The 12,506-nt window shown below is 46.6% G+C and overlaps 2 long non-coding RNA genes across 2 annotated transcripts; both read right to left on the bottom strand.

The window, feature by feature from the left end:
* Positions 1–6,381: 6,381 nt before the first annotated feature.
* Positions 6,382–8,283, bottom strand: LOC138684283 (uncharacterized). Its single transcript, XR_011323611.1, has 3 exons — positions 8,221–8,283; positions 7,934–8,039; positions 6,382–6,787 (listed from the first exon to the last, which is right to left on the bottom strand). It is a non-coding gene; the product is annotated as an uncharacterized lncRNA (long non-coding RNA).
* An 802-nt stretch (positions 8,284–9,085) lies between these two features.
* On the bottom strand, positions 9,086–11,669 carry LOC138684285 (uncharacterized). The gene is made up of 3 exons (XR_011323614.1): positions 11,411–11,669; positions 10,827–10,885; positions 9,086–9,108 (listed from the first exon to the last, which is right to left on the bottom strand). It is a non-coding gene; the product is annotated as an uncharacterized lncRNA (long non-coding RNA).
* Positions 11,670–12,506: the final 837 nt, after the last annotated feature.

The raw sequence follows: 12,506 nt of genomic DNA on the forward strand, positions 1-12,506 counted from the left end.
AAAGTAAAACTTGTGGGTTGCTATAAAGACAGTTTAATAGGACAGAAAGGAAGATAATAATAAAATAATTGGAGATAATAATACACAAAACATAATACTTGGAGATAATATACAAAAACAAGTGATGCGCAATGCAATTGCTCACCACTCGCCTACCGATGCCCAGTTAGTTCCCAAGCAGTGATCCCTGCCCCTGGCTCCCCATCCCCAGCCAGCTCCCCCCAGTTTATATACTGTGCATGACATCATAAGGTATGGAATATCCCTTTGGCCAGTTTAGGTCAGCTGTCCTGGCTGTGTCCCCTCCCAACTTCTTGTGCCTCTCCAGTCTTCTTGCTGGCTAGGCATGAGAAGCCGAAAAATACTTGACTTGCTTTAAGTACTACTTAGCAACAACTGAAAACACCAGTGTGTTATCAACATGTTTCTCATACTAAATCCAAAACATAACACTATACCAGTTACTAGAAAGAAAATTAACTCTGTCCCAGCCAAAACCAGGACACCAACAGACAAGAATTAAGAAGTAGGGACAGGAGGTAGATAAAAGCAGATGTAGGAAAAAAATTAAAAAAGCCACAAGATTAAGAAAATAAAGGAAAAAATAAAACACAGGAACGTCAAGCTAAATAAACAAAATTTTTAAAGTGACAGCACTTTTAAATTACACAGCACAGACTAGAATGAAATATAAAGACAGTGAAGTGGATAAAAGTAGATAAAAACAAAAAAGCAACAGGACACAGGAAATTAAAAAAATAGGGTTAGACATCTTGATAAAAGTAGACATAGAAAATTTTAAGAGACATAACGTAGAGAACAGCTAGTAAAAAAGGAAACAATAGAGACAGAAAAATACATAAAAGTGAACAAAGAAACAAAATTCAAAAGTGAAGGCATTGAGAGGAAAAAAATTTAAAATAGCAAAAACCCCTAAACAGGCAGTGTGAGAGGCTGAAAGAGTTAATGTATCAAACATTGTGGTGGGGCAAGTTCTGCTTAATAACAAACTCTGCATAACAAGGAACCCTGCCTAGCAAGGAACCACAGGTGAAAAGCAGCAGATCAGCCACCCATCAGCAACAGGAGGGGGAGGGCATGCCAGAGGGTGCATAGCTCCCTGTTCTGGTAAGCTGAGCAGGGCAATTCACCAGGCTGTTCTGATATGCTGAGCAGGACAGCTCACCATACATGACAAAATATCATGTTTGCAGGGAAGGGGAAGTTACCCCCCAAACGAATCCCAAGTCCCAAAGGCTCACAAGCTGTTCATGACACCTAATAAGCCTAATAAGTTCGAGTGCCCGCCCGAATGAGGGGCAAGGAGGATAAAAGGACACAAACTGAAGCCCCAAGTGTGCAAGCCCACTGGGACTGGACCCCTCAGCTGACTGAACCATTGCTGGACCCAGGACCGGTGAAATCTTTCTCTTCTCTCTCTGTCTTGTTTCTCCCTTTCTTTTTCCTTTTCTGTAATCCCTACATCTTATCCCTGTAGACATAGGAGTGGATCCAGCTGCCCCTAGGCTCCTCTGTGAGGAGGAGTCTAGAAAGCAAAGGGGTCTGTTCTGAACCTCGTGACTCGACAGAAGGGGTCTCCTTACTGTCTTCCCTGAACTGATCCAAAAATAAGCAAGGCCTGTAGTATATGTTTGGTGATGCAGGGTTAGCACAGGTTACTGATGTAGATTGATGCCAATTTTTGTGATGAGCGAATAAAGTTGAGTTTTGTGAGTTAAAGGATCCCTGGTGTCGTTTCACTTTAATCCTGACCTGGGAATCGGCAAACCTGAGTTGTCATCCTGAGAAACTGAGACGTGACAGACAAAGACATAGAAAGAAATTTTTAAAAGCAACTGGGTGCGGGACATACTAGAATGGATTAAAAAATAAAGACAGCAAACTGGCTAAAAATAAATGAGGAAAGAAAATTTAAAAGAGATGGGGTACAGGACAGGCAGGAAAATTTTAAAAAAGGGAGTGACATCTTGATAAAAGTAGACATAAACCAGAAATTTTAAAAGCAACAAGATACAGTAAACAGGAAAAAATTAAAAATAGGGACAGGAAACAAGATAAAAGTACACCTAGAAAAAAGATTTGAAAAGTAAAAGAATTATGAGAGAAAAAATTGAAAAATAGGGACAGGGAACTACATAAGAGTAGACACAGAAAATTTTAAAAGCAATGCAGTTCACGACAGACAGGAAAGAATTAAAAAATAGAAACAGTTACTGGATAAAAGAAGACATAGACTATTATAAAAGCACAGCATTAAGGAAATAAAGGGAAAAATAGGGACAGCGAACTAAAACAGAGACATAGAAAGGAAATTTTAAAAGCAATGGAGTGTAAGACAAAGGAAAAAATTAAAAAATATTGAGAGGCTGAAAAAGAGAGAGAGATACATAGAAAGTAAGTTTTTAAAGTGATGTGGTATAGGACAGACAGGAAAGAATTAAAAACCAGTAATATGCAGCATCATAAAAGTAGACATAGAAGGAAAATTTAAAAAGTGATGGGGTACAGGACAAGAAAGAATTGAAAAATAGGGATAGAACTGGTTAACAGAGATAGAAAATTTTAAAAAGTGACGGAATAAGGAAAAATGGAAAATAATGAAAAATAGGGACAGCGAACTAAAGAAATGAAGATGTAAAACAAAATCTAAAAAGCAACAAGCTACAGGACAGACAAGAAAGTATTAAACAATAGTGACAGCAAACTACATAGAAAAATAGAAAGGAAATTTAAAAGTGATGGAGTGCAAGACAGGAAAAATTAAAAAACAAAGTGAACTGGATAAAAGGTGACACAGAAAGAAAATTTTAACAGTGACAGCATTAACAAAAAAGGCTAGGAAAAAAAATAAGGATAGGGTGAATAATACAGAGACACAGAGAAAGTAAATGTAAGAATTGGCAGGGTACACAACAGCCAGGAAAGAATCAAAAAGCTGTGATACACTGCTTGCTAAAAGTAGACATAGAAGGAAAATTTAAAAAATGATGGCATACAGGACAGGAAAAAAATTTTAAAATAGGGAGAGAAAAATAGATAAATAGAGATATGGAAAGAAAATTTAAAAAACAATGGGGTGCAAGACAGAGACGAAAAAACTAAATATAGACAGTGAACTGTATAAAACTAGCCATAGAAAGAAAATTTTAAAAGCAACCGCTTACAGGACATACAGGGAAAAAAAATTAAAAAATAGGGACAGCAAACAAATAAAACACAGAAAGAAAATTTTAAAAGTGAGATGGTACAGGACACAGGATAAAATTAAAAAAACAAAGACAGTGAATAGGTTAAAGTAGGCATAGAAAGCAAATTTGAAAAAAAGTGACAGGTGTCATGGTTTAACCCCAGCTGGCAACTAAGCACCCCCCAGCTGCCTGCTTGCTGCCCCCCTGCAGCAGGATGGGGGAGAAAAATCAGGAAAAAAGTAAAACTCACAGGTTGAGACAAAGACAGTTTAATAGGAAAAGCAGAAGCCATGCACACAAGCAAAGCAAGACAAGGAATTCATTCCCCGCTTCCCATCAGCAGGCGGGTGTTCAGGCATCTCCAGGAAACGAGGGCTCCATCCTGTGTAACGGTTACATGGGAAGACAAATGCCATCGCTCTGAATGTCCCCCCTTCCTTCTCCTTCCCCCAGCTTGATATGCTGAGCATGACATCATAGGGTCTGGAACAGCCCTTGGGTCAGTTGGAGTCAGCTGTCCCAGCTGTGTCCCCTCCCAGCTCCTTGTTCAGCCCCAGCCTGCTCGCTGGTGGGGCAGGGTGAGAAGCAGAACAGCCCTTGACTCTGTGCAAGCACTGCTCAGCAATAACAAAAACATCCCTGGGTCATCAATGCTGTTTTCAGCACAAATCCAAAACGTAGCCCCATACTAGCTACTGGGAAGAAAATTAACTCAATCCCAGCCAAAACCAGCACAACAGCGTACGTGACAGAGACAAAAGAATTAAAAAATGGGGACAGCTAACTAAACAGACAGATATAGGAAGAAAATTTAAACGGTGATGGGCTACATGACAGACAGGAATAAGCTAAAGACAGTGAATATGTTAAAGCAGACATAGAAAGAAAAAGTAAAAAGCAACAGGGTACACAATAGTGAGGAAAGAATTAAAAAACAGTGATACACAGCTCGATACAAGTAGATATAGAGGGAAAATTTAAGTGATTGGGTACTGGACAAAAAAAATTTTAAAATAGCCACAGTGAACTAAAACTGAGAAATATAAAGGAAATTTAAAAGTGACACAGGGGCACAGGACAGAGAGGAAAAAAATAAAAAATAAAGACAGTGAACTGGATAAAAGCAGACATAGAAAGCAAATTTTCAAAGCAACAGGGTACACAACAGACAGGAAATAATTAAAAAATAGCAATAGGCAGCTTCATAAAAGTAGATGTAGCATCGTAGTTTAACCCTGGCTGGCAACTATGTACCATACAGCTGCTCACTTACTCCACCACAGTGGGATAGGGGGAGAATCGGGAGGGTAAACGTGAGAAACTCATGGGTTGATATAAAAAGTTTAATAATTAAAAAGACTTTTTTTTTTTAAAGTTGTACAAGAAAACAAAACCAGCAAATGAAAACAATTGCTCACCACCAACTGACCGATGCCCAGCCAGTCTCAAGCAACTGGGTACAGGAGAGAGGGAGGAATTAAGATATAGGGTCAGGGAGACAGAGAGGGGAAGACATAGAAATTAAGTTTTCAAAGTAATGGGGTACAAGGCGGTGCAGAAAAAATAAAAAACAGGGAGAAGAAGCTGGTTAGAGAGAGGCATATTAAAAATTTAAAAGGCAACAGGGTACTGGGCAGAGTTGACAGACGAATAACAAGTTTTGAGGAGCCATACACATAGGTGGGCAGGCAGAGAGGGAGACAGACGAAGGGAGGCAAGCAGACGTCTAAAGAAGGGAGGCAGAGGTGGGCCAGGATGTAGAGGAGAGGACGTGCGGACTCACCACAGCTCCTGGTGCCGGCAGGAGACCTTCACCGCCCCGATGCTTCTCTCTCCGCCTCTGCCCCTTCCTCCTCCCCAGTGCCGGCTGCCTGACCCTCACCCGCTCGGCAGCACGCAGCGGACGCCTCAATGCTCCTCATCCACAAGGCTTGCTTTGATACATGGTGGCTCACGCATGTAGCCAACAAAGGCCAGGGACAGCTCAGAGGGATCCTTCCTTGGCACAAGGACTGGCCATTCCTTGCTGCAGGCACCTACCAGCCAGACCCCCGTGCACTCCCTCCTCAGCCAGTTCCCCTGCCCAGGCAGCCCCCTTTACAGCTGGAGCCCCTTCACACAGCAGGGCCAGCCCCATCCTCAGCCTCACTGGCCACACCTGGGGCCATCCCATCCCCAGCTGGAGCCCATCAGGAACAGGGGCCATTGCCAAAGCCCCACAGCACATCATCCCTGCCCCTGACCTACCCACATCCAGGGAGACAGAGGAGGAAGGACAGAGAGACACAGATGTGCAAGACAGGGAGCCAGGAAATTGGATGCTGGGAACAAGAGAGGGACGAGACGCAGGAAAACAGTGTAGAGAGAGAAGAGCAGAGAGACTGAGCAGAACAACAGGGATGGAGATGGAGGAATAAATAATAGGAAGCAGGGGAGAGAAGGGGAAGAGACTGGCAGGACAAGAAGATAAAGACAGGACAAGGGACAGGGAAACATTCTCAGGTGATACAGGAGAAGAAACAGCAAGAACTAGAAAAAAGAAACAGGGAGCCAGGTAGAGAGAAAAATTTTAAAAAGCAACAGCATACAAGAAACATAGGCAAGAACTGAGGGGTAGGCAGAAAATGTAAGAAGTGACATGGTACAGGACAGAGAGGGAAGAGTTAAGAACTAGAGACAGGGAGATGGATAGAAGGAAACATAGAAAGAAAATTTTGAAAGCAACAGGGTACAAGAATCAAAAAGTAGGTACATGAAGCTGCATAGAGGGAGACGTAAGAATGAAATTTGAAAAGCAACAGGGCACAAGAAATGCAGGCGAGAAATTAAACTAAGGTCAGGGAGACAAAGAGAGGGAAAAGTAGCAAGAAAATTTTAAAAGCAACTGGGTTTAAGAAACATGCAAGAATTTAAATAGGGATGGAGAGGTAGGAAGTTTCAAAAGTGATGACATACAAGAAATATAGGCAAGATTTTAAAAATAGGGACAGGGAGCCTGATAGAAGGAAACTGTGGTGGGTTGACCTTGCCTGGCTGACGAGTGTCCACCAAGCCACTCTATCATTCCTCCCCCTCAACAAGACAGGAGGGTACAAAATACAACAAAAAAGCTTGTGGGTCAAGATAAGGACAAAGAGATCACTCACCAATTACTGTCACAGGCAAAACAGACTCAACTTGGGGCAATTAATTTATTGTCAGTCAAAATCAGAGTACAATAATGAGAAATATGAACAAATCTGAAAAACACCTTCCCCCCACCCCTCTCTTTTTCCTGGGCTCATCTTCACTCCTGACTTCTCTACCTCCTCCTACCAAGCAGCACAGGGGGAGAGGGAGGGGGGGGTTGCAGTCAGTTCATCACAAGTTGTCTCTGCTGCTCCTTCCTTCTTCGTGTTCTTCCTCTGTTCCAGTGTGGTGTCACTCCCATGGGGCCACAGGTCCTGCCAGAAAACCTGCTCCAATGTGGGCTCCTCTCCACAGCGTCACAGCCTCCTTTGGGTGCATCCGCCTGCTCTGGCGAGGGGTCCCCCATCGGCTGCAGGGTGCACATCTGCTCTGCCATGGACCTCCGTGGGCTGCAGGGGGACAGCCTATGTCACCATGGTCTTCACTGCAGACTGCAGGGGAATCTGCTTTAGGACCTGGATCACCTCCTCCTTTTCCTTCTTCACTGACTTGGGTGTCTGCAGGACTGACAGCTTCTGCACAGCATTTTTTTTTAGCCCTTCTTAAATATCACAGAGGTGCTACCAGGGTTGCTGGTTGGCTCAGCTTTGACCAGTAGCAGCTCCATCTTGCTGGAACTGGCTGTGCCCAGCATGGGGGCAAGTCCTGGTGTCTTCTCCCAGAACCCACCCCTGCAGCCCCGGCCCACTCCCCTGCCCCAGCTGGCCACACAAACTCACTACAACAGTGATCGGCTTCAGGGCAGAGAGGGGGGATTGAAAAGTAGGGAAAGGGAGACAGAGAGAGAGATGGGGCGGGGGGGGTAGCAATGGGCTACAGGACAGCAAGGAGGAACTAATAAAAAGGGAGAGGATACCACACAGAGAGATGGAGAAAAACAAATATTAGTGATGAGCCGCAGGGCAGAAGGAAGAATTAAAAAAAGGGGACAGTGAGGTAGATGAGAGAGACTGAGAAATATCAAAAACACTGATGATCTAAAGGGGAGAGAGAGGGAAAATAAAGAATAGGGACAGGGAACCAGACAGAGAGACTAATAAAGACAACAATGGGCTATGGGACAGTGAGGGAAGAAGTTAAAACATAGGGACAGGGACCTGGAACAAGAGAATCTAAGAAAGTAAAAATGTATCCAGAATACAGGGCAGAGAAAGGAATTTAAAAATAGAGACACAGCATCAGACAGGTGAGAGCGGCGGGAACTGTGAAGGGCTAAAGGGCAGATAGGGAGGAATTAACAAGATTGGGATAAGAAGACAGACGGATAGATGGAGAAAGAAAAAGTAGTGACGGGCTGCAGGGCAGAAACAGAGGATAAAAAAGAGGGATGGGACAGGCCAGAAGTGCAGAGAGAAAAAGAAAGCAGAAGCAGAACAACAGAGAAAGAGGGGGACTTAGAGAACAACAGAGGGAGAGGTATAGGAAGAAAAAAACAAAAAAATTAAAGCAGTGAGAGAAAGAGAAGGTGGGGGCAGGGAGGGACTGGGATGCAGAAGAGGGGTGACACAGCCCCAGGGGTCCAGGACTCACCGTACCTCCCGCTCTTGGAGCTGCTGAGAGAATTTGACTGTTCAGACATGCCTGTCTCTCTCTCCCTCTCCCTTCCTCCTCTGCAGCTGCAGTCACTTGACTGTCATCCACCTAAGAGAATAGATTGGTGCCTTACAGCTCTTACAATATGAGGCTTCCTAGAAACACAGGCTCACATGCACACACACACACTACATGACTGTACTGTGGTTTTGGTTACGCATACAGGCCCTGCTGTGCACACTGGTGATCGGATCTGCTGAGGACTACACTAAGAAGGGTCCATCCTCACCTGGAGAGGCAGGCTATCTCCTGTCTGCAGCTGCTGGCTGGATCCTCTTTATTTTATTCTTCAAATAAAAAAATTCTTCAAATGCAGGCCACTACGGAATCTTTCCATGGCAACCACGGTGAAACGGTGCTAGCTGACATCCAGCTGAGAGAAGAAGAAAAACATTAGCACAAAGCTGGGCAGAAATCCAAAGCTGCCTTTTTGTTGTGAAGGTTTGTGAAGACAGTACGACTGAGCGGAGGAAAAAGTATTTTTGCGTCATCTTTGGTACAGCTGTTGACACAGGCCACTAGAGCTTTTGCATTTTTCAGACAACCATGCCTTTTTTTTTCCTTTCTTTTTTGACTCATTGGTAACTTTACTTTCAGGTGACAGACATAGAGACCTACATACGTTTTCTCAAGCCTTAGTATAGCCGAGGCTTCATCGCCCTATACGTCCCAAGTTGAGTATTTTTGCTAGAGAGCACAGCAACACATCTGTCCTTGTGAACTGTCTCGTTGCAAAAAAGGAATGATTTTTTCCGGGCCGTTGCTCCAAACGGTCAAGATCTTTTAAAACCGCAGTTATGCCACCAAACCCGCTCACGGTCCCTCCTAGCTTTTGACCGCCCTGAGATTTAACAGGCACACGCTCCGTTCCATCTTCCAACAGCAAAAATATGTTAACGCTCTCGGACCCAGAGCGCAACCCTATGGATGTCCACACACGCACCCTGCCGTTTTGATGAGGAGCCACCGAGCAGCCCTGCGAGCACAGCTGCACGCGCCAGATCAGTTTCACCTGCGCCGCGAGTTACCGGTTTCCGTGAACGTAGTTTCTGATGCTTTAAACCGAAAACCGTATCTCGACGCTTCGCCGCAGCAGAAACGACCCATCGCTAGACCGCTACAAAAACGCAGCAACACCAATTGCAAACCCACAGCAGCGACAGCTCCAGAAATATTTAGACCAGGAACAAGGGAGAAAAATAAAACAGCTTCATCTCACGCACAGGGGAGCGGCAGGCAGAGAAAAGGGTCGGCATTCTGAGCCCTTACAGAAAACGGGCATTCTCCTTCCGTTCCTCGGCCCGTCCGTGAAGGTCTAAATACCGCAACACTACTACGGCAACGTCTAGAGTAGGGCACAGCAGCCCTGCCGCTGGACTTGCCATCGACCCATGCTATTTACGTAGCAGGACGCGTACGCAGAGGGACACGTTTTGCCACACGCAACCTTGAACTTCCTGAAAATTTACGTTTACCGAAAAAAGCCATTTGGAACATATTGCCAAACAACATTCAGCAATGAAGCTTTGATGCGTTTGACACACGCAAGTTTTTTGGTCACTTGCTATTTGCTTCCTGTTGCTGCTGCTGTTCTTCCTTCAGAAATTCTACTTGTAGCCAAGTTATTCACTACTGGTTCAAGCATTTGCCTTCCTGGTATTACCAGCACATTCACAGAGGCAAGTAACTTAATTGCTCTTCTACAATTATCCAAACGACAATTACAGCCACAAAAGAGAAGGAGAGGTCAGGCAGCAGAAGAGCTCTGCAGGCTGGCACCAGTCAATATTGCACTCTCTAAAAAACAAACAACAACAAAACAAAACCGTGACCCTGTATCTTTTTTTTTTTTTCTTCTTTCAGAGCTCATCCCTGCCTCAGCATTTTGTCTTGTCAGAGCATGAAGCGCAGGTGACCTGACGACTTTTGCGTGTGATGAGTACCTGTTCAGAAATAGTCCAGATCTGCAAGACTGGTGTCATTTTTATGGTTTTAATCATCATAACTCAAATTTTATTTGCTCACGCATTTGTGAGGAAACTAATTAACTTTTAGACACTGCCTCTCCTTTTTTTGGGGGTGGGTGTGGAAATGTGTTAGAGAGTGAAAAACATTACGATTCAGAGCTCCCAACCATGAGGGAGTGGTGGAGAAATCAATGAAAGCAAAGACCAACAGCAGCAACATCAACTGAAGTTGGCTTTAATTCCGATCACGTACTTAAGCGACTCTCCAAGTCTATGCCTCGGTCCTATGAATGACTAGTCCCTTTTTGGAAGGACAAACTTTTTTACTTAAAAGTCCTAGACTGAAGACTCCACTGAACGGAATGGGGATTGTGCCACGGGACAAAATGCCATCAACACTCTTCATGGGGAAGGAAAAAAAAAATCAAATAAAAATCAAGTTTAAGTACCAGTTTCCATCATGTTTCACTCATTACATTTCTGCTGGCATCTAGGTGCTCCAAAATGAACTACGGGGACACCACATATTCCTAAAAATTCAGTTATACATAAAAAAAGTAAAAGGCTATTTCCAACTTGCCCATCAAATCAGTATGAACAGAGAGAAGAGAAACACTCGACCCTGAAGAAGCTAACAGGCAGCTCTGAATTTACCAGACAAAAAATTTCATTCTTTCACCTGAAACAAAAACATATCAAGGGACCAGTTCAGGAACAGGGCACGATCTGTTAAACAGCAATTTTTCCATCAGCTTTTCTGCACTAGCAGCAAATTTGCCTTCCCTGTGGGTTTAACGTGGAGCATCTGTAGTGCCCTTGAACTCGCAAGTGTTTCTCTCCGCTCCCCCAGCCCGACACGTGCGACTACCTGAGCAGCAAGCGGAATTGACCACGCAGGATTTTCTTCGTGTGACGCGGAAGGTGACGCTGGGAGAAGAGGAAACAAAGAAATGAACCTGCTCGTCACACCCAGCCAACGGTGGAAAGACAGGGGAGGATTCTGCCGGAAGGGCTCTGCACCCCAGGAGCTCCCGCCGGCCGGTTTCTCTCCCCTTTGCCCGGTACCGAGGGGACGACGACACCTCGCCCGCGCCCCCTCGCGGGGGGGGCTGCCCCAGGAGAGACGGGGGACCCCCACCTCGCTTCTGCCCGCGGGAACGGACCGGGAGAGACCCTCCACGCAGAGAGAGGAGCGCGGTGTGGATTGCATGCCCGAGGGAAGAGGCCGGGCTCCCCGCTGGCAGAAGGACAACTCGCCTCCCTGCCGCTCGGAGCAGCTTGCTGCGGACAGCCCTGCCTGCGCCCGGCCGCTCTTCCGCCGTGCTGGGAGCGCAGTCCGGCCGACGGACGCTCCAGCGAAAAGACGCTCCAGCTAATCGCGCCTCCTGCTCCTTACAGCCGCAGGTACTTTTGCCTCTGGCTAATGCACGCTCCAGACAGCGGACACCCCGCCTCGTTCCAGCTCCCGCTTGCTACAGTTCTGGCTCGTTGAAGCCCCAGCTCCGCGCTGAAGCTCCGGCTGATTTCAGCTGCTTCTCCTTACAAGCTCCAGCTACGTGCAACGGTCTGGGCTTTCCATAAGGTTGTATATCAACTGCTGTCAAAACTGGAGCATTGGGATTAAACATCAGAGTTACACGCCGAATAAATATTCGTTAGTTTGCGCGATTAATTACTTAACAACTATTCTGAGCAGCGCAGAAAGAAGAGCTGGACTCAAAGAGGGCACGTGGGGTCTGAAAAGCGCCCTTCCCCCCCACAGACCATCACAGATGTTGAGTTCGGCCTGCTGCGTGCCGGACTCCCAAACTTCGGCGTCCGACACAACCAGACCCCCATCTCCGGGGAGGGTCCACGCACCCTGCCCGCCCCCCGCTTCCCCCCGCAGCCCCCAACACCCTCCCACCCGCCTGCAAAACCAGCCAAGCCGGCTCCCGCTTTTGGACCCCGCACCAGCTGACTCGGGGCCCATTTGGGAGCCAAAAAACCCGGCTGCTGAGCCCGTTCTCAAGGCCCAAACACGCAGGGCCGGACCTCTGTTTCTGGGCCCAAAGCCGCGCAGCTCGGTCTGTTTCCGAGCCCCCACATCAGCCACGCGAGCCTGTTGTCAAGCCCCAGGAACAGAAAACTTGTTCTCCGTTTCTGACCCTGCAGTGCCCACGGGCGACGCTGAGCGTAGCCACCCCACAGCCCTGCACCCCCGGGGCCCCACACGTAGTTTCGGGGAGTGCTCGGGACCTGCGGAGGGCCCGGCCCCACGCCTCTGCGGGGCAGCCCCAGCACAGGCAGGGCGTCGCTTCACGATTGCCGTTTCAGGCTTTATTTCCCCGCCATCACCGGCACGGCCAGGCCCCCACCCCAAACCCCCCAGCCGAAGCACCCCCGCGGGTAGCCGGGCCCAGCCACCCAGAAAACAAGAAAACCAAAGAGAGTACAAGACGGACACCGTGGGGAAAGGCAAGGAGAAGGACGCAGAAACAGAGAGAGCGCGGGAGGGATAGGGAGCAGGACAGAGAGATGGAGCAAGAAAGGAAAAAAGGACGGGAGA

Source organism: Haliaeetus albicilla, unplaced genomic scaffold (genome assembly GCF_947461875.1).
Source record: "Haliaeetus albicilla unplaced genomic scaffold, bHalAlb1.1 scaffold_104, whole genome shotgun sequence".
NCBI classification, from domain to species: domain Eukaryota; kingdom Metazoa; phylum Chordata; class Aves; order Accipitriformes; family Accipitridae; genus Haliaeetus; species Haliaeetus albicilla.